Source organism: Gymnoscopelus braueri (genome assembly GCF_963280865.1).
Source record: "Gymnoscopelus braueri genome assembly, chromosome: 8".
NCBI lineage: Eukaryota > Metazoa > Chordata > Actinopteri > Myctophiformes > Myctophidae > Gymnoscopelus > Gymnoscopelus braueri.
Window position 1 is genome coordinate 6,374,760 of NC_137609.1, and position 24,044 is coordinate 6,398,803.

The following is a 24,044-nucleotide window of genomic DNA, read 5'->3' on the forward strand; positions in this document are numbered from 1 at the left end:
TCCACTGCGTATCACACAAATGTACCTGCCCCAAAATATGGCCCAATGTATTTCAAGCAACAGACGTCAACACAATTTCTGACTCAAATATAATGTAAAGATACTTTTATATGTTTATAGAGTGACACTCACTGTGTATGATCAGGCCAATGATGGCAGCCAATAGGAGAAGACACAACGTTCCCAGACAACCTGCAGCAGCTCTGGAACGATTGTTCTTTGGCTCATTAGAGTCTGAAAATATAAGACCTATTTTCAAGGTATTGCTTCAAATATATATATATATATATTACACTAAGGCAGATCAAATGAATTGTGTGGCTATCCAATCACGTGTGAATAAATGCAAATGTTCCATTAACACATTCCATGATAATAAGTTAAAAGTGCGCGTTCATTTGGTTCTAAACACACAGCGGATCCGTGAGAAACGGCCAGCGAAAACAGTTTCCAAATGCGAGCCGCCATCTTGAAGATACAGCCGATCAACGGTAAACAGTGATCAGTGAGGAGAAAAACAACAACCGAGAAAATCGAGTTTTAAACAGGATCCCAGACAGGAAGCGGATACGATCGAAAAAACCGGAACCCGAATAATTCTGTTTCCGACCGGAAACCGGAAACGGAAATGGATAAAAAAAATTCGGAAAGTGCACCTGGGGCACTTTCAATGGGAATCGGCGGTTCGCGTAGATCTACGCGACTGGCACGCTGCGGCTTTAAATAGGTTCGCGTAGATCTACGCGATTGGCATTCAATGTGTTAACACATTGACTGCCAGAGTTTATTCATAATGTACTCACCCCTGTGCCAGCAATTTGCGTGTTTTTTATTTTTATTTTTTGTAATTTTTCATTCAAATACATTCTCTGATTGTGTTGTCAAGCACCTACGATTGTTCCACCAGTAGAGAGCAGCACATCCAAACATTGATCACCTCGCTCGCCCCCTCCCAAACAGGCCCACGTCATATCCGGTCATTCAAAGGATGTGACGTTTTCGACAATTCCCGGCCCGCTGATCGGCCTGAAAACGATGTGATACACTACGACGATGACTGTTAGTCACCCGGACCAAAGAAAGTAGAAGTTGAGCTGTCCGTTTGTCTTTTATACCGTGTGAAAAAACGTGTTTTTCCTTATTCTGGCCGAAAATCACAGGAGAAAAACAACGTGACCCGGAAATGATTTTTTTTTTTTACATCCGGCTCCGGGTGAGTGTGACATAAGTGGAAAACGAAAGTGTTGATGAGAAATAAACACAGCCGTGCGATCACAGATTAAACAATGAAAATTCAAAACAACGCATCAATGCGTTCTTTGGAATCCTGGCACTCAAGCGATGGATTTGAAAGAACGCATCGATGCGATCTTGGCACTGTATGTGTTAACAATTTGTTATTATTGAGTACATTATCACATTATTAAGTTGGCCCAAAATACGACTGTTTTTGACAGCATTCACAGTACATGTCACTGTTTGGGATATTTTTTTACACAGGGCACTGTTCCTTTATGAATTACATTAAAGACACTTCTCCAGAGAGCATTAAACCTCTGCTATGGCATAACATCCATAGATGTGTTAGTTAACTATTGAAGCATTATATTAAAAAAATAATAATAATTACCTCCATGTTGTGGTGCGGTCCTCTGTACAGCATCCTGCTGGGTCCCAGGGTCAGGGCGATGAACTCTGAGGCTGTCATATGTGTGGGTTGTCGGGTATGGCCTGGTGTACACGTCCTCAGACATTCTAGTTCATCTTCAAAGTACGCTTGTTGTACAACTCGATGGAAGACACAACCTCTCGTTTGGTAAATGGCTGCAGAGCAGCCTATTATTAACTTATTTAAAGAGGGCAGGCGTAGGCAGCAAAGCAAGGTCACAGGAAATGACCACTTCTGCTGTGGCGTGCATTTCCTCAGCTACTATATGACTTTAGTGAATTCACTGTTATCAATAGGACAGACTGTGAATGACGACTTTGTCTTTGTTCATGTCCTTGCAGATGGTACGGCATTAGGCCTCATTGTGACTATGGTATGTTCCACTCTTGGAGGGATTTCCATGAATGAAAGCTACCCCGAGATAGTTCAGAAGCTTAGGGAGTGAGTGGCGGGCGAGTGCTTGATCATTGTTTTTTACTTTACTGGAGTATTTCCTATTTTCAATACTTCTACTTCTACTCCACTACATCTCGGAGGCAATATTGTACTTTTACTCCAGTACTACTAATTATTTGTAAACTTTAGTTATTAGTTACTTTTCAGATATAAATTATTATATTATAAAACATACATTTCAAACAGTTTTGTACTTTTACTTTTGGTACTTTAAGTACATTTTGATACCAATACTTTTGTACTTTTACTCAAGTAAATTTTTTATTCCGGACTTTTACTTGTAACAGAGTATTTCTACCATGCAGTATTGATACTTTTGCTTAAGTAAGAAATGTGAGTACTTTTTCCACCACTGTTTTTTTACAGAGAAGTTAAACTTTAGTTGAGAACACAGATACAGTTTTGTCATGATATGCAAGGGCCATGCTGGCAGACCATCCACATCATGGCTGATATTCTGGTATTAAAGAGGATTTACATTCAATTTCAGCACAGTATGATGTTGGTATAGATAACTCACTAGAATACTCTGCAATAACTATTGAAATGATTTAGACCAGGGGTCTTCAACAGGGGGTCCGGGACCCCTAGGGGGTCCTCAGAGTTGCTACAGGGGTCTGCTATCAACTACCTGGAAACATCTATGCCGTCTCCCAAAGTAAAACCTTCTCTAGACATCTCTTATCCTCACTAAACCCAAAATAATGTGTCATTCTTGTAACACATCATATCATGAGCGTCATATTTTTTCATCCGAAAAACAAAGAACTGTGGTTACACTCAAGCAGTGGTGGAAAAAGTACTCAAATGTTTTACTTAAGTAAAAGTATCAATACTGCAATGTAGAAGTACTTTGTTTCGCGTAAAAGTACGGAATTCAAAATTTGCTTGAGTAAAAGTACAAAAGTATTGGTATCAAAATGTGCGTTGTGAGCTTGTAGATCGGCTATTTTCAAATAGCCTAGGTATAAAATAGAGCTAAAGTGGTTAATGTATGTTTTATAATGTAATAATTTATATCTGCAAAGTAACTAATAACTAAAGTTTTCAAATAATTGTAGTAGAGTAAAAGTAATTAGTTACTTTACACCACTGCACTCAAGCATGCTTGTGACAGGAAGTCACACCTCTCTGTTGGACATGTGCTGTGCTGCTCAGCTCAATGGACCCTTCGCTAAACCCCACCCCAAAAGCGATTGTCCAATGCCAGCTTAGCAACCGTTGTTAGCCTGGCATAGGTCTGGCAAGCTTTCGTCACCTGCCATAGCTGTCAATGTTATTTCGCCCGCACACACACAATCATTTGCAACATAATAGCAAGAATAGGAATACCACGATAACGCAATGGTGACTATGAACCATTGAACCATTTCCAAACCCGTTGGAGGCTGCTTTTCCCAAGCTGAAATCTGCACTTAAACTGCAAGGCTGAATGGCTGTGTTGTTGAACACATACACAGCTTAACGTCAGGAAAGTTGCACGACACGACTCACTCGCCCAGGTGGTGTCAGGCTACTAATCACCGTAATCGTAACAAAATTCATTTGTTCGTCTATTTATTAACTGCTACTGCAGTCTTACCCTGCGGTACATGAAAACTCCTGTTACAGTCATGGATCAACTTTAACCTGGTGTTTGCACTTTCTCCATTTACGGTCCGTACATCTATATAAACGTTCAGATTTCAAATATAAAGTGCTTACCTTATGGCCACGGATGTTAAAATTATGCACGGGACTCTCAAAAGTACCCGTATATTCTGTATTGTTCAATAAAAAGCATTTTAATCCGATCAGTGGCCATTTTCTCATAATGTATCAGAGTGCAATACACCTACAAATCGATAGGGTCGCTCAGTTGAAAGCGCATGGAGAAAATGGCCACCGATCAGATTAAAATGCTTTTTATTGAACAATACGGATGATACGGGTACTTCTGAGAGCCCGTACATAAATGTAACATCCGTGGCCATGGGATAAGCACTTTATATTTGAAATATGAACGTTTATGTAGATGTACGGGCCATAAATGGAGAAAGTGCAAACACCAGGTTGAAGTTCATCCATGACGGTCGTGACAGTCGACCGTCGTGTATCCATGGCTATTACTCTCTCTAACATTTCCCATGTTTTTAGTTTATTGAAATAATGTCATGCACATTTGTCCAGTGCATAGCCTACTGCAGGCCTTGTTGACTAGATTTAGAAGAGATTTTGAAGCTCTTGCTCCTGAAATGATCGATTATTTTTAAGGGGAAAAGCCATCATTTAACATGCAAGTCAATGGGTGAGAAGCAAAGCTTGCCAGGCGCTGCCAGGCCTGGGTGTGACTAACTTCGCACCACCAGTCACAGAGTGGAGTGGGTGGGGCTTAGCGAAGGGTCCATTATGTAGCAATGAGCTTTTACACTGAATTAGCTAGTTATCCAGTCCAATCCACTTTATTTACAGAGCACATTTAAAACAACAGTGTTGAACCAAAGTGCTGTACACTCAGTAAACAAATATAGAATACTAAAAGTAAAACAATAAACAATAGACAGGGGAAAAACACACATAGAGGGTGCAACACATACCGCTCTATTCTGTGCCAGTATTCCCAGCCGCAACGCTACCCTTAACCTGATAATGGAGCTGCGCCGCCCCAATAGGTTATTCTAGCACCTGCTCTACCCGTCACCATTATGCCGACACCGTTATTTGCGCATGGAGGTGTGCCCGTGGGCGTGTTGTTGCTATATCCCCCACATTGCAATTCTACAGACACACATGAGTACGGCTTGGGGAGGGGGGATAGTGGATTCTAGAAGCACCCGCTGGTTTATAAAATCACCCGTCAAGTGCACACAGACACTACAATGGCTTTGTGCGTTGGACCATGAGCCGTGTTGCCAGCCTTGGAGAGAAATAAGCAACCGCAGTCCGCAGGTCTATGAAAACAAAAAGAAGCAACTATAAGGCCACATGAGCACTTCAAACTACTAACTAGAGCTTTCATATCCCCTAAATATTTCAGCCCGGCTCGACTAATAATTGACAAATTAGACCCAGCCCAGCCCGTCAGTCATTTTTCTAAAGAAGCCTTATTTCTCATTAAATCTTGGTAATTCGTTAATTCTTCCAACAGTCTATATTTTATTTAAAAAACAGCTTGGAGCAAATAGGGCTATATAAATATATACACTGCCCCATAACCATTTTAAAAATGATTATGGTTATTCTATGAAATATATGTTTCATAGAATAACCGTAATCATTTTTGCGATGGAGAAATCACATCCAATGTTACCTTCTAGGCTACTGCCGCTGCCTGTGCTGTCATTTGAAGAAATAATCCAACATTTACTTTGAGGTGAAAAAGACATGAAGAAAGCTCAATAGTCTGAAGATGTCATGTTATGGTTTAAACTTTAAAGGGGTCTCGATCTGCTGCTGCGTCATGACAAGACAGCTGAGTGATTTGACCTACTTTTGAGTTGCGCTGCCCTGTTGATTAATTATTTGGCATCAGCTGTGTAAGAAATGAATATATAACTATTTTAAATGGCTTTCATATACTCTTGGGGATCTGACTAATATGACAAGTTGCTTATTGTGAACACAATAGCCTACACTACAAATTAATTAATATGTGAATTTATTTGGATGTAAAAAAAACGTAGACCCGGTGCCGCCGGTGCCGACGGGCCGGGTCGGGTCCTGTTGGGTTTGGGCTAAAATCTTAAGCACTTACATTTTTTATAAGATGAGAGGATCATCTAGTGTGATTTTCATTTTGGCTACTGTCTCATTAAACCCATGCTGCGGGTGAATATTATATTATAGCCTATATTATATATATTAGCCTATATTATTATTATATTCCCCGCGTAAACTCTACGTTCATGACCCCCCAAAATAACCATATTTGAACTGGGGACCCCCCCATTTTGTTTGACTCGGTTCCACAGATAAATATTGTGAAAATAGCAGATCTACAAGCTCGCCAGGCGTTGGGTGCTCCATTGTGGTCTCGACCCACAGGTTGAGAACCACTGCATTAAAAGCTCCAAGCAAGTTACGTATGTCTAGTATGTTGTTGACCACGTAATGTAATATTTTTGGTTTAGTGTTAGGCTTCTCCGTGATCTGTAATAACAGATCTGTAAGCTGTCGACAGACATGACGCAGCGCCGTTGATAGCTTGTATGTCTGTTATTTTGGGTAGGTAGGCGACGCACATACGCATCGCAGCAATGTGTCTGGGTTTGAGAGGCTTTGATTGATGTAAACTTAAAGTTTAGCTCTGTTCGGGATTACTGAACAAAGGTGGATGATGAAAGATAACGGGGACAATATGGATGTAAGTTAACTTTAACTGCGTCACTTCAGAGGAAACTATGGAGCTACTACAGAGATGTTTACACACCCCTGGAATCCATTAGAATGGTGGAAATAGAACAATACAGCCAACGTGAGTACATAGGCTATAGACCTTTCCTAAAACTGTCCAATTTAGTATACCCATGTGCTACTGTTTGTCTGTGTACCAGTAGGAGCGTTGTCGCAACATGATGTAATTAATTATTTGGGAGCAGCTGGTGTGTACCAATAGTATACATATTTTAAATGGCTTTCATATACTATTCCGGATCTGACTAATATGACAAGCTTATTGTGAACACAATAGGCTACAAATTAATATAAAAATGTATTTGGATAAAATTAAAAAAAAGAAGGAAAACAAGCCCAATGTGGCTTATAATAATCAGACCAGGCAACAGTGCAGACAGGTAGATAGGCTAGAGCATATATTGGATCGGGATGACGGCTAGCGCAGTCTTCTCTTAAAGGCAATGGCTTCTGGCACGGTGATTGGTTTTATCATTGTAACGCCCAAACCACACCTATGCATAATGTAACGGGTAGCTCAGGTGTTTGGCGGGTGAGGGGGGTGCCATAGAATACCGAATTTTGCGGGGAAACGCCTCTTGCCTAGTCCGAAATCCGAAATTAGTGGTTTGTTCAAATTTCAGCTGGAATAGGGCCCATAGACACATTGCCTAACGGAAACAGCAACTCTCAGTCTGAATCATCGAAAGCCAAAAAGTTAGAAAATAGCAGTAGCAAAAAGTGTGTTTTGAAGAAAATGAATGTACAGTACTCTGGCCCAAATGGGCATATGGGGAGTTGCATCATGATCCAAGGAATCCAGGGTGAATTTCATTTTTTATTTTATGACCTACGGTGCAAGAGTTATAGGCCAAAACGTGAAGCGGCATGTTATAGCGCCACCATGAGGCTGATTTAAAACAATTGGTTTGGAGGTTCTTCTTTGGCCTACTTGGAGTGTGTGTGCAAAGTTTCACAAGGATCAGTCCGGCGGTGCCTGACCGATCGGCACTTAAGTGGTTAATGACAGTGGAGCAGGTACTGTAGGTCACTGTTTCCCCAATCTGGGAACCCAGATCCAAATGAGAAGGAAAAACAGCGCCCTCTGCTGTTTGTACTATCTCACTTGGCTCTGGGACAATGACGACGTAGCACCTGTGCGCAAGGAAACCGGGGTTTTGGTCTGCCTTCAGCGCATCACTTCCGGTGGTGCGACTATGTTTTCATTCCCACTAACAATATTTCTACACGGAACACTAACATCACTTCTCCCAGAGAACATGGATCGTTTTGGTTATAAGCCCACTTGTTTCTATGATGAAAGAGTAAATTAAAATGTGAATATCTTTCCGTGGTTCTGTCTGCTCCGCGGACGCTATTGTTAAATTAGTTTGGGTTTGTTTCGATTGGGTAAAGCGCGGCCTGCTTCCTGATCTGAAGGCACGCCCACTTGTAGCCCAGTGCGTACACGTTATGACGAACCTTCACGACAGATTCCAACGCAGAGCAGAATCTGTTCTTGAGAGATTACTGTTTCCCAAATACTGGGTTTGGACCCATTTATGGGTTACGAGTAGCCTAAATATCATTTTTTTTACCCAAATAATGTTAATGTAAAAACAATGTTCATACAAAAATCTAAACATTTCAGAAAAAATATATAATAAAGATTCTAACATTTTTCTAAAGAATTTCAGAATTCTAAACAAAAGAAAACAACAGCATTATGAAATAGTGAAAAGAGCAGCTTTACCAGCTCACAACTTATAGCTTAATATATAGCTCTGCTATTCTCACTATTAAATATTGTGTAAGCGAACGTGAAAATGTGAACCAACGGGCTGTAATAGTGCCACCATGCGGCCGATCTTCTTTGGCCTACTAGAAGTTAGTGTGTGTTTGCAAAGTTTCACGTTGATCGGTCCGGCGGTGTCAGGCCGATCGATCGGCACTTAAGTGTTTAAGTGCAGTGGAGCAGGTACTGTGGGTGATAGCGTAGAATCTATGCTATCACCTACCTGGAAACATGTACACAGTCTCCCAAAACCTTCTCTAGACATCTCTTGTCCTCTTCACTAAACCCAGCATTATGTGTCATTCTAACACATCATATTAGCATCATATCTTTCCATATGAAAAACAGAAGAAGAAGAACTGTGGTTACACTCAAGCACGCTTGTGACAGGAAGTCATACCTCTCTCTCTCATCGGACACAATTAACGTGCTGTGCTGCTCAGCTCAATTCTGTAGCGAATACCTTTTGCACAGAAATGGAATAAAGTAACAAAGCACAAGTGCTTTGTTACTCTACTTTGTCTCTTAGCTCTGAGACAGCCAATGGCCCAAGCCAGCAGCTTTGCTCTCTCTCTCTCTCTCTCTCTCTCTCTCTCTCTCTCTCTCTCTCTCTCTCTCTCTCTCTCTCTCTCTCTCTCTCTCTCTCTGGTGTAATGTTATTATTCCAACAGTGTACAGTATAGGTTTATAAGTGGACAGCCATTGTGGCATCATCATTAGAATGTTGAGTTCCCAACATTTCTGTTTCCATACAGTATGTGACAGCATTCACTTGAAAGAATTGCACAAATGATCCAGTCTTTATGGCTTTATTTTGAAAGTATTTTTCAAAAGTTCCAAAAATATTTTGATATTTGTACTTTACTTTGATACTCATGTACAGTACATTTAACTCCAGATAAGTTTGATACTTAAGTACAGTACGTAGAATGTGAGCTGCTTTAAGACTATAGATGTTGTTCTTGCATAGATTTAATGCTATTTTGTCACTTAAATGCACACAATGACAATTTATAGTGACAGGAACAGTGACTGGGCAGTAAAAAAGTTCATTCGTTGTCGCAGAGATGCAACAATTTATATCAATCCCCTGGTCTTAAAAACAGACCATTGATGTGACAAATTCTACAGCATGTGGTCATGTAATATTTTACTTGTGTGTGACAAATTAATGTTCACAGTTTTAAAACTACAATCCATAAGTTTTATGTCCTTTGTCTACTCCTGATGGAGAGAGGTGATTGTAACTAGAAAAGTGTGCTCCTCGTAGCACAGGAGACAGCATATATAGAGTTGTATGGCAGACAAACTAAAGCAAACACACTAACTAGCACATACACAAACACACCCATCATGTACAGTAGCTGTACCAACACACCAGCTAAATAATACATTGAGAAAATGATGGTTTCAGTAGATAACTCTTTCACAGATCCAGTGGTTAAGGTCATTACACGATCTGTCGTTCCATCCTCTCTCAGGATCCCAATTTAAAAACTCAGCACAGTCTTCTTCTTTATTAGGAGCCTTAGAGTTTCCTTTGTTATTAGGCTCACCCTTTCTCCAGTACCTGGAGAAAAGTAGGAACATTTAGTCAATTGCCTTACCTGTACAAGGATGGGTTTTCACTCTAAATATTGTGTTTTTGAATCATTACATCAAATTATATTCTAGATATTAGTTACAAATTAACTGGATAATGAATTAGGAAACTGTAGTGATTGTCACGATGGGAGGTTTGTATTTTATTATAATACTACTCGGAGCCTTGCATGTCTGGAACGATGCAAGTCAGGAATACTTGCCCCACCTGTTGTGCAATACCCTTGTTATCTGATGTACACCTGCATCACATGTGTTTTGTGCTGCCGCTTTTGTTCGCTTCCTTCAACAGCTCTCGTAATTTCTGTTTCTTCTATTTCTTTATAGGGTTTTATGGTGGTTGGCATACTTATTTGTTACATTAACCCACAAACCGGTTTATTATATAAATATCCACTGCTGCATTATATTTTGTATAAGTCACCTCTTCAACTTCCACTTTCCTCAGCTCATCCACAAAGCTATCTCTTTCCCTTTGGTAGTGACTACAGTTCATAATAGCATATTCCACAGACTCCTCCTCCTGGCATTGATCACATAAACCTGTTTGCCAATCAAATATGATGTTTTATTTAATGAACCGTTTCCCAGTCCAAAAAAAAAATTATTTAACCCTTGTAATGATGACCTCCTCTCTCTACTTCTCACACTTTACCATTCTGTTGTCACCAATTTTTCTTTGAATGTTATAAAAATACCTTCCTTCTCCTCCTCCATCCCAACATTACTAACACATTGTTCCATATTACATTGCATATGAAGCCACTTATATTGGCTGTGTGACACAAAGTTTGGCCAATCAGTTAAGTCTGTCAGACTGACAGACAGACACACATCGATTTAGTGAATTTAATAGAAGGATTTAACACCATTTAGAAGAATCTAGTAAAGAGGGAATATGTGAATTTTATTAAAATGCTTCTTGAAATAAATGGAATAGAAAGAAGGTAAAGTTTTACTTTGGTGTGGACAGAGGAGTTCCATCGACCCACTTCCAGGTGTTTTCTTTCTCGCTGTCAGTCAAACCCAGCCACACTCTCGAGTTTAGACGAACAACAAAGTCCTGGACAGAAAAGCTGCTGGTTACTGAAGTATAAACTGAACAATAGATTTGAGTCTCCACAAATTAGTTTATAGCATGCACTATGCACTAATTTACACACACGGATGCATAAATGTACGTACAGTACGTACGAACAAACACACACACACACACACACACACACACACACACACACACACACACACACACACACACACACACACACACACACACACACACACACACACATTATACCTGTTTTTCTTTGCTGTTTATGACCATCAGGTCTGATTGGTTGTCTATACAGTATTGTCTGCTGTCCTTCCAGTTCTTCATTTCAGCAGAGATGTAATAATAACTGCAGGCAAGTTTCTTCCATCCAGATAATTCTAGCAACACATAAACATTGTTCTTTAATCTGCTCAGATTAATGACAAATGATGAACAACATGACGTAACAATGAAGGAAAATAGATAGTGATGTCTCACTGACCACAGAGCCTCTTCTGAAGAGAGAGGTCATCTCTCTCTTCAGTCAGGTTGATATATCTGGTCTGTAATTCATCCAATCTGGTTTGGAATTCATCCAAACTGGTCTGGAATTTGGCTTTCTCTTCAGCCAGGTTATGTCTGGTCTCAGTGGTCTGTAACTCTAACTGGTCTAGGCGTTTGACCAGGTTGCTGTCTGCGAGAAGGAGAATCAACAAACTGATTTGTTTTACATACAACTATGTTCTGTTAGTAAATCTTCATTTGACAATGAGACAAAGGGCCAAGTTTTGGGTAAACAGGATACCACCGAATTCCATATATGGAGCTAACTGACATATCCAAGTCTGACATCATGGACTCCATCTTTGGGCATGACCGACATTGGGACTCCAGAGAGAGCCATGGCGAGGCGATGCACGCTTATGAGAAACAACAAAAATAAAACCTGGCGAAACAGTTGCGTGCATTAGCGCAAGATGAGGATAAAGGAAACATTCAGTCTAAATGTCCAGTTTGCTAATTCACAACTACTACTACTACTTTTGTATTTGAAACTTTACATTTCTCTAAATATTATAAACTTTCACGACAGTACAAATATCATTTATGAAAAGGCTACTATAGGCTACAGTGAAGTCAGACTGAATGACGTTTTATTTTTTTACTCTCTTGGTGTTTTGTCTTAGGGGATTATCTGGCACATGTACTGTATCTGTTATGAAAGACAAATTGTATCATGAGTGGACGGCTATAGTCCTTGGGAAACCATAAAGCTGCAAAAATAACAAACTACAGTACAGCACCTGAAACAGATGCCAAAGCGGATGTTGGGAGGAATATATTAATGCAATTAATATATCTGGCACTGGTTCTATGAGAAGCATTTATCACTGTAAAGTCCAGTTCATATAAGCCCAATTCATGACTGGTAGTAGAGCGGAATAGCAATACGATCGTGCACTTTTTGTAAGAAGTGTGAAACTTTCAGCATAGTTAGTAAATACCATAATGTTCATTTTCAGAGGGGGAGGGAAGTCAGATTTGACCTCTGAGGGGTCAAATCCAAGATGGCCACCCGTTTACAGGGTCTGAATGTCTAAATACTTAAACATTTAAGGCGTTCTATCCAACTAAGTTGGGGTTGCCCATTCATTTGATGATACTTTGGAGTTTGCCAGAACCCAAGGACATACATTAAATCAAGGTCAAGGTCAAGCCTCCTCTTGTGAACATGGGGCAAGGCAGGCCAAGTTTGAATCAGCAGGAGAATTAGGAGAACAGACGACTCCACTTCCATTAGTTGCATAAAGTTCCTTGCCCTCTGCTAGAGGAATGTTAATTAATTAATTGTCTAAACCCCTTCAGATGTGCATTGTTGGTGTCGCTCAATAAGACACCCATGTTTGTTACACTGCCATTTGTTGATTCTGAGGAAATCATTGCACAATTTTTTTGGGCACATTTTTACCTTGACCCCGACCTAAATGCATTTCCTTGAAATCTGGTGATCTCAAAAGTATCACCAAATGAAAAGGCATCCCCTATTTAGTTGGAAATGATACTTTAAACATTTTTCTACTGTGCTTGGTTCCAAACTTAAGTTGGACTAGCGGCCGTTTTGGATTTGACCTCTCACGGTCCTCAGAGGTCAAATCTGACTTGCCTCCCCGTCTGAAAATGAACATTATGGCATATACTAACTATGCTGAAAGTTTCACGCTTCTTACAAAAAGTGCACGATTTGCTCAAAAACGGGAGTTAAACCGCTGTACTATGGCAAGTAAACTACAAGAACAGACATCTGCAGAATAACGGCTCAGGGTCCGCATGGATGCAATGGACACATGCAAATCGCTGTCCCAAAAAATTGCAGTGCGCTGCTGATTTGCAGATGACACACCCCCTACTGCACCTCTCCTCCCACACTGGTGCACGACAAGTCCACAAAACACCAAACCCACGCAGGTGGGAGAAAACATGGCACATATGCGAATTTGCCTGTCCACTGCACATCACACAAATTTACCTGCCCCAAAATATGGCCCAATGTATTTCAAGCAACAGACGTCAACACAATTACTGACTCAAATATAACATGTAAAGATACTTTTATGTTTATAGAATGACACTCACTCTGTATGACCAGGCCTATGATGGCAGCCAATAGGAGAAGACACAGCGTTCCCAGACAACCTGCAGCAGCTCTGGAACGATTGTTCTTTGGTTCATTAGAGTCTGAAAAACATAAGATAAACCTACAGTATGAGGTTACTTCAGAGGATTTAGAGTTTTGTTTCAAAAGTATGCGGTTGCTAAGGTGTAAAAGGTGGTTGCTAGTAGGGATGTTCGATATTATCGGCCTCCCGATATTAGCATAACAAATTAATATCGGAAAATATCTGTATTGTTTTGTTTTTAAATAAATTATAAGTTACAGGAGTTCTTACTGTATGGTGTGTGTGATATGAAATGTGAGTTTACCATAATCACAGTAATCCTTAATCATATTCCATCATATTCAAGGGCAGATTCCATCATTCTCTTTTGCAGAGAAATGAGACAGACTCCAGTCACTTTCAAATTAGAGCACTGCAGAGGGCAGGTGTATGTGTGTCTGGGTCCAGCTGACGCTCGTTGACACTCGTTAATGTTATAGGCATCAAAGCAATTATGCTTCTGAACTGTCAAATAGGCCAACATCTAATCTAAGATTAGTGGGACTCATTCAAATGACCACCAGTGAGTCCCGGGACTCACTTTATTGAAAATCTAACAACATCACTCTATTATATTAGATTTATTAGATATTATATTGATATTATAGCTATTTTATTTCATTAGATATGTGATGTTGTTACCTGACAATTAGTTGACTTTTGGTGGAAAAGCCTGCATATATCGGTATTGGTTGATATCGGTATCGGAAATTAGGAGATGGACAATATCGGTATATCGGTTATCGGTAAAAAAAGTCAATATCGAACATCCCTAGTTGCTAGGGTGAAACACGCAGTTGCAAGGCCATAGTAGGCGGTTGATGGGGTGTTGCTAGGGTGAAATAGGTGGTTGCAATAATGTAACGGGCAGTTGCCAGCGTAAAACGGGTGGTTGCTAGGGTAAAGTAGTTGGTTGCAAGGTGTACTCTATGGTAAAACAACAGGTTACCAGGGTGAGGTGGAGATTACGTAGTAGGCAGGGCAAAACGTGTGTTTGCTAGAGTAAAACAGATGGTTGTTGGGGAGAAACAGGTGCTAGTTACGATGTACTGTAGTAGGCAGCTGCAGGGTGTAAAAGATGGTTGCTGTGGTAAAACAGGTGGTTACTAGCATGTAGTAATCGGCTGCTCAGGGGTTAGTAGCATAAAATAGGTAGTTGTTATGGTGTAGTCGGCAATTACTATGGAATTAATAGATTGTAATTGGTGGTTGCTATGGCATTGCCAGGGTTTGAATGGGTGCGATTGCGAGGAGGGCTGTAGTATTTGATTTGAATATAATATAAAAGCTTATATTAACTGAGTATAAAAAGCATAATATGTCATTAGAGTGTGATGGAACATGGGTTCAAAGGAACGGTCGTAACTCAAAAAGTATAAATCTCTGAGATTAACATTTAGCAGGAATCAATGGAAACACCTAAACATTTAGATGTGAATATTTTGTCTGTAGTCTAACAAGACACGGTCTAATATCAGCATGGCACCCATGGATCTCAGACTTCATGTGGCTATAGTCTTAGTAGTCTATCATGTCACAAAATTATTTTACACTGAGGACAAAACCTTGAACAGAACATGGCAATACTACAGACAGGTGCCAACCAAGGATGCACATACATATAGCATATTTGTTACACAACTGACAAAATGGTCACCAGCACTCACTTCAGCGTCTGACGCTGATGAGAGCTCACCCGTGTGCCGTGTGTGGTTGTTGCCCGTGCCAAATGATAAAACGGAAGGATTTAAAGCTGGTGGTTTTGTTTTGACTATTTTTGAACTGTGCATCCGGTAAAACACTGTGTTCACTTTTTTTTTCTTCGCATTTGCTTTGCACTTCTTGGAACAGTGGCGCACCCACTGTAGAGGCAGGACAGGCGGTCGCCTGCCCAACTAAGATCTCTTCTCCCCTAGAAAACCCATATAACCCGAAAAGTTGTCAATGCGTGCTTAATGTCCTCAAAGTCACGCATCCAACAAGCTTTGAACTGAGATTGGACCTTCCGTTCCAGAGATAATGGCCAAAACATCTTGAAAACTGCCACTTTCGCCGGTTTTCGATCGCCGATTTTCGAGGGGGGGGGGGGGGACAAAAAAAATCTCACGCCCTAAATGTAATTCCTGTGGACGCTACTGACTTTGAACCAGGAGTATGATGATGATATAGGTTTTTTAATGCAGGGCACCCCCCTTATGGTTTATCTGTCATATTAATATTGATGTTTCCGTGCTGGTGAAAATGTGAATTTCCCCTATGGGAATGAATCATCTTCATACCTCAAGAGAACTACAACACTGTTTTCAGACGTGATATAGACCAGTTGTTGTTAATTAAACATTTTCAAGTCAAGGACCCCCAGATTGATATGTACTGTATTAGGCCCCCATTTGAAGATATTTTGTACTAGGGATCCCAATAAGAGAAGTTTTTTGATGTTACAGTATATTCGGTACAGCATTCTACTGCTGTATACTGTACTGTAGGTCTGTGGGTCGGGACCCCCAGGGGGCGGGGGGGGGTCCTCAGATGACAGTGAAGTGACAATTTAAGGACTTTTAAGACCTTGTTAATACCTCAAAAGAAATAAAATAAAAGGTAAATTACCGCATCAAAAGTAATCAACAAACTACTATAAAAACTGGTCAAACATTGGCTAAATTGTCAAATAATATAAGACAGAAGCAACATTTTCACAATATTTATCTGTGGCACCGAGTCAAACTAGATAATCTCTTGCATTCCAAGTGGAGGTTGTGGGTTCAAATCCACCGTGGTGCATCCGGCTTTGTCGAGCGTCTACAACACCAATACAATTGGCCAGTGATGGAAAAAGTACTCAAATTTTTTACTTAAGTAAAAGTATCACTATAGAAATAGTCTGTTACAAGTAAAAGTCCGGAGATCAAAATGTACTTGAGTAAAAGTACAAATGTATTGGCATAAAAAATCTTTAGAAAATAGCAAATCTACAAGAGCTTGTAGATCGCGATGCAACGCATTGTGAGCTTGTAGATAGGCTATTTTCAAATGGCCAAAATGTATATACCTAGGGCTGAAGTGGTTACTGTATGTTTTGTAATAATCAAAATCTACAAAGTAACTAGTAACTGAAAATTTCAAATAATTGTAAAGGAGTAAAAGTACAATATTTGCCCTTGAGATATAGTGGAGCAGAAGTAAAAGTGCTGAAAAATGGAAATACTCCAGTTTAGTAAAAGTACCTAAAAGTTTTACTTAAGTACAGTACTTACGTAAATGTACTTAGCTACTTTACACCACTGCAATTGACCCTGTTCGGGTGTTCGGGGGAGGGAAGCCGGGCGGGGAGGGTGATATTGGTCATTGCACGTACTCCTACGGGCTGGGGGGGGGGGGGCACCTGTCAGCGGGGAGTGTTGGGCAGGAGGAGTAGGACGAAGGCCCTACGTTCTCCCGGTGGGGGCTCCTCACTGGCAGGTTAGTCAGTAGGAAACAACAGCATTGACAACACAGAAATGTGTTTGGGGAGGAATCAAATGGCATAACGACTAAATTGGGGAGAAAAAGGGGTAAAACATTTTTGGCTACTCTAAATAAAATAAAATAAAAATAATAATCTAAATTTATTTTAGTGTCATTTAGTGTTTTCCTCACGATCCCATTGAATATCTACAATTTTCAAGGCATTGCTTCAAAGATTTTGTTTTGTAGATTACACAAGGAAGAGCACATGATGTGAATAAATGCAAATATTCCATAAAAAATAATTATTTTCTGAGTAAACTATCACATTATTTGTCCGCTTTCAGGTTTCATGCCACTGTTTCTGACAATGTTTTGAACAAAGCATTGTTCCTTGGCACAAGCCACCTTGAAAGTTTTGGGTTATAAGTTATAGTATAACCACTACACCGCTGCCTTGTGTAGATGTATTGGTTAACCATTGTAGCTTCCTCAGTCTGTCTTTCATTACCTCCACGCTGCTCTTGCGCTGTGTTCTGCGGTAAGGCATCCTGCTGTGTCCCAGGGCGGAGGTCATCTGCGGTGACATAGATGTCCACTATCCTCTCCTCCCTCTCTCCCCTGTCTTCATCCTCTCTTCTCTCCTCGACCTCTACTTCCCTCTCTCCTCGAACATATCTGACCTTCTGTGTCAGGTCTGGCCTGGCGATGGCATACACATGCTCCTCAGACATTCTAGTTAATCTTCAAACTACGCTTGTTGTACAACTCGATGGAAGACACAACCTCTCGTTTGGTAAATGGCTGCAGAGCAGCCTATTGTTAACTTCTTTAAAGAGGGCAGGCGTAGCCAGTAAATGTCACAGGAAATGCACACCTCTGCTGTGGCGTGCATTTCCTCAGCTACAATATGACTGTAGTGAATTCACAGTTATCAATAGGACAGACTGTGAATGACAACTTTGTCTTTGTTCATATCCTTGCAGATGGTATGGCATTAGGCCTCATTGTAAATATGATGCATGTTCCACTCTGGAGGGATTTCCATGAATGAAAGCTACCCAGAACTCAGAAGCTTAGGGAGTGGTTGATCATAGTTTTTACAGAGAAGTTAAACTTTTGTTGAGGACACAGATACAGTTTTGTCAGGATACGCAGGGCCATGCTGACAGACATCATGGGTGATATTCTGATATTAAAGAGGATTTACGGCCGTGGCTAAGGCCGAAAGTATCATCAGGGAAATTTACCACCCCAGCCATGGTCTGTTCAAACCGCTGCGGCATCCACGGCCAGGCAAACGATACAGGAGCATCGGGAGCAGTACCACCAGACTCATGAACAGTTTCTATCTAGCAGCAATTAGACTGCTGAATAAGAGCTAAGCCTGTGGCCACTGCACAGACTGAACTGAACTGTGTTTTTAATGCACAGACTGAACTGATCTGTGTTTTTAATGGACTGTCCTTTACATACATTCATGACTCTTAAATTATTATGCACATTAGACACTTTTTTTCATGCACATTATTATTCTACTAATAATTATTCTCTATATCTTTTAACTGCATTGATGGGCCTGCACAATTAAGAATTTCACCCATGTTACTTACGTAATGTGATGTGACAATAAAGTTGGATTCTGATTGTTACAGTAAACGTTAGCACAGTGTGATGTTGGTATAGAAAACAACTCACTAGAATACTCTACAATAGCTGTTGAAATGATTTAGACACCTGAGGAAACAGAAGGACCAACAAAGACAGGCATTGTCAGAACTCACAACCATTTTGTTGCCTTTATGTAGAACATACATATAGGGATGGGCAATATTATCGATATCACGATATATCGCGATATTTTATTTCGCGATACTGTATCGATACTCCAGTATCAATATCGCGATTAAAAATAATAATTTTTTTTTTTTTTTTTTTTTTGCTTTTTCAGATACAGGCTTTATGAAAAACATTCAAAGAACCTATCACAGATCTGCAGCTACTCAATATGTAGTGTATATATAAACAATATGTAGTTGTGATAAATGTATATATCGCAATATATCGCAATATATCGCAATATATCGCAATATATCCCAATATCGTGATACGACCCAAGTATCGTGATGCGTATCGCAATATAATCGTATCGTGACCCAAGTATCGTGATACGTATCGTATCGTGAGATTGTTGCCAATACCCATCCCTACATACATATAGGATTTTTTTGTAATTGCAGTGCAACAACATTAACACATCCCATGTGTCTGCCTTACATAAACATTTATGAACTAAAATGAGTTGCATGTGGGGTCAACTGGAATCCTAGCATCCATATTGTGGGGTGAACTCTTTGCGAAAATAGCCGATATACAAGCTCACAATCCATCGCAATGTGACACATTGTGAGCTTGTAGATCGGTTATTTTCAGCGATATGTATTTGCTGTAGAGGGAAATAAGGAGGGGGCCTAGTATAGACCTATGGGAGACTACGGTCAATGAAGTATAATCAGGTTTAAGTGGTTAAGTGCAGCAGAGGAGGTAGGTGATAGAGTGGAATCTATGCTATCACCTACAGTACCTGGAAACATCTATGCCGTCTCCCAAAACCTTCTCTTGTCCTCCTCACTAAACCCAACATAAGTGTTTTTGTCATTCTTTTAACACATAATTTGAGTGGCCTGTCTCAATTATTACATAATTGCCTAATCGTAATTATTTGAGATGATCACAATTATTTTGCATAACCGTTATAATCGTCATAATCGTTTCCATGTTGAAAAATGTTCATACATTTTCAAACATAAAAACATAATTTGCGGAAATAGTTTATAGACAAACATACAACGTGTCAACGTGTCGTGTTGTATGCTTGTAGATCTATTATTTCTATTAAACTATTACATTTTCAAAAGTATAAAGTTATTAAATGTCATTTATTTCTTATAGTTATTTGTCATATGTGAAATGTGTGTTAACAAAGCCTAAAAGCAAAACAGAAATGTAATATTTATTTATATGTTCCAATGTTCAATGTCAAAAACACAATTAAATGGTTAATCGCAATTTTTGTGTGACAATTAATTGTCAAGTAAAATGTCATGAATGTGACAACCCTATGAGTGGCATATATATCTTTCCTTCTGAAAACAAAAAAAACAAATAAGGGCGCGCTCCCACCGCACTTTTATTTTACCTCTGGGGCGGAATCTGCCAATGCTTTGTCAATGCAAATGCGTGGATTCTTGGCAAGACCATGAATCACAAAGCACAAATGGTTTCATGGGGAAGTTGCATCATGATACAAGGGGAATCTAGGGGAAAAAAATGTTGATTGTACAACGGTGCAAGAGTTATGGGCCAATTGTTAAGCTGCCACCATGATGCTGAATAAAGAAATTGGTGTAAAGGTCCTTCTTTGGCCTACTGGGAGTGTGTGTGTGCAAAGTGTCATGCTGATCAGTCCAGTGGTGCCAGTCTGCCAGACCAATCGGCAATGAAGGGGTTAAGTGCAGTGCAGCGGGTACTGTAGGACAGGTGATAGCGTAGAATCTATACTAATCTATCACCTATCTGGATCGCTGTCTCCCAAAACCTTTTCTAAACATCTCTTGTCCACTCCTCACTAAACCCAACGCATCTATGTGTCATTCTTTTCACATCATATAAGCGTCATATATTTTTCCACCTGAAAAACAAAGAACTGTGGTTACGCTCAAGCATGCTTGTGACAGGAAGTCACACCTCTCTCTTGTTGGACACAACGTGCTGTGCTGTGCTGCTCAATTCTGCAGCAAAGAGTCTTTGCACAGAATTAGCTATATGGCTTGATGTGCAGAAAGTCCTAAATTCTAACAAGTTGCTCAGGAGAAGGCAGAATCCCACCTTAGGAGCTGTGGTGTAAAGTAGCAAAGTTATTTCTCTCTCTCAGGTTTAATGTTATTATTCTACCAGTGTATAGCTTAATTTAAGTCAATTTAAGTGGACAGTAGCCATTGTGACAGCATTAGAATGTTACGTTCCCAAGATTTCTAATTCCATATGTGACAGCACTTGAAAGAATGGTACTGGACAAATGATCCAGTCTTTATGGCTTTATTTCATGTATTCAAGCAAACAAGCAAACAAAAAAAGTTCAAAACACAGTTAATGAACCTTGAAGAAAAACAGCTGCCTGGCTGTTTTGTTACGAAATGCACTTTGAACCTTTACTTTAACTTATACTGAAGGTGTCCTCCCCGACACCAGGGTCTACATGTCTCAATGGCAGAGTAGGGAGACCACCTACAACCACTGCAGATATACTAGTTATATTGTATTATTATACCATGTACCATACGGATTTGTTAAAATAATGTTTTATTCATTAACTTGAGTCCCGGATTGTAGCTTTAAGGAACTGATTTGGACCAAACCTAGTTCAGAATACATTACACAGAGTGCAACACACTTCATTGATCTATATGAACATGGTAATACAATGGAACAGATGACTGTTGTTATTCACATTCTATAGGCTCTCCTTTAACTAAATAATACATATATTTAAATTGTAATGTACATGTATGCGCATATTGAGTAAAATTGCAAGGCAGGCAAACCAAAGCAAACACACAAACTGCCACATGCAAACACACCCATCATGTACAGTAGCACCAACGCACCAGCTAACTAATACATGGAAAAAATAATGGTTTCAGTTGATAACTCTTTCACAGATCCAGTGGTTAAGTCCATCACATGATCTGTCGTTCCATCCTTTATGTTCTTTAACCTCAGGGTTAAGGTTAAAAAACTCAGCACAGTCTTCTTCTCCTATGTTATTAGGCTCATGAGGTGTCCAGTACCTGGAGAAAAGTAGGAACATTTAGTCAATTACCTTACCATATCTGTACCTGTACAAGGATGGGTTTTCACTCTAAGTATTGTTTTTAATCATTACCTCAAATTATATTCTAGATATTAGTTTCAAATGAACTGGATTATGAAATAAACAACTTATTATTATAATATAATTGTTGTAGTGATTGTCACGATGGGAGGTTTGTATTTTATTATAATACTACTCGGAGCCTTGCATGTCGGCAGTGGTGGAAAGTAACTAAGTACATTTACTTAAGTACTTAACTTAAGTACAATTTTGAGATATTTGTACTTTACTTGAGCATTTCCAATTTCCAATACTTTTACTTCTACTCCACTACATCTCGGAGACAAATATTGAACTTCTACTCCACTACAATCATGTGAAAACTTTAGTTACTAGTTACTTTTCAGATACAAATTATGATATTATGAAACATGCATGAACCACTTTATCCCTATTTTATACATAGGCTATTTGAAAATAGCATCTACAAGCTCACAACGTGTCACATCGCGACGCGTTGTGAGCTTGTAGATCTGCTTTTTTCAAACATTTTAGTACTTTTACTTTTGGTACTTTAAGTATATTTATACTTACTTTTGTACTTTTTATTAAGTAAATTTATAATTCTGGAGTTTTACTTGTAACAGTGTTAGGGGTGTGCCGATACTGTATATCTTCCCGCGATATATCGCGATACGTTTCCGTGACGATATGTATCGTTTTGGAAGAAAAAAAAGATTGTTTTTTACAATAATAATAATCAGGCATGCAAACAGCCCAGAGGTGAAAAAGGTGACAACATGTGGTCACACTATTGCCCTATTTGGATTCAAAACGGCTATTGTAGCTGAAAAGCTACAAGTTTGCGTGTCTGAATAATGCAAAACAGAAATATTTGTTTGCATTTGCTTTCCCCCCCCCCATATATTTTCATAATAAAAAAGTGCCATATATTGTATCGTATCGATGTCGTGAGCCCAATATCGTATCGTATCGTTTCATGAAATTAGTGTATCGGCACACCCCTAAACAGTGTATTTCTATGTTGCAGTATTGATACTTTTACTTAAGTAAAGAATTGGAGTACTTTTTCCACCACTGCATGTCGGGAACGCTGCAAGTCAGGAATACTTGCCCCACGCGTTGTGCAATACCCCTGTTATCTGATGTACACCCGCATCTAGGGGTGTGCCGATACACTAATTTCACCAAACGATACGATACGATATTTGGCTCAAAACTTCGATACGATTTCGATACGATACGCACTTTTTTATTATGAAAATATATGGGGGAGAGAAAATCCAAACAAATAATTCTGTTTTTGCATTATTCAGACGCAAACTTGTAGCTTTTCAGCTACAATAGCGGTTTTGAATCCAAATAGGGCAATAGTGTGACACCTGACCCGAAAAAAAACAACATGTTGTCACCCTTTTCACCTCGGGGCTGTTTTCAAGCCTGATTATTATTATTAAAAAAAAAAAAAAAAAAAAAAAAAAAAAAAGTTTTTTTTCCCCCCCCCGATTTTTTTTTCTTCCAAAACGATACATATCGTCACGAAAACGTATCGCGATATATCGCGGGACGATATATCGGCACACCCCTAGCGCATCACATTTGTTTCGTGCTGCCGCTTTCGTTCTCTTCCTTCAACTCAAAGGCTCTCGTAATTTCTGTTTCTTCTTTTTCTTTAAAGGGTTTTATGGTGGTTGGCATCCTTATTTGTTACATTAACCCACAAACGTGTTTATTATATAAATGTCTCCTCTGCTGCTGCATTATATTTTGTATAAGTCACCTCTTCAACTTCCACTTTCCTCAGCTCATCCACCATGCTATCCCTTTCCCTTTGGTAGTGACTACCATAGATATATATAAAGGCTAGATGACTCACCCGCGCTGCTGGCCAATGGAGTACGACGTTGCCACATGGCGGCCATCTTGCGACAGTCATTCATAACATTATTTCTATGGTGCATGTACTATTGAAATAACCATAGCGTGCTCAATTTTCATCCGATAATTATAATCATGTTTTTTTTGTTTTTATAACATTAAGTATGCAGTGTCATAACTACATC

General features: G+C 39.6%; 1 long non-coding RNA gene across 1 annotated transcript; it reads right to left on the reverse strand.

Annotated features, from left to right (window-relative positions):
* Positions 1–11,511: 11,511 nt before the first annotated feature.
* Positions 11,512–17,792, reverse strand: LOC308090493. The gene is made up of 3 exons (XR_013933629.1): positions 17,599–17,792; positions 13,561–13,662; positions 11,512–11,620 (listed from the first exon to the last, which is right to left on the reverse strand). It is a non-coding gene; the product is annotated as an uncharacterized lncRNA (long non-coding RNA).
* Positions 17,793–24,044: the final 6,252 nt, after the last annotated feature.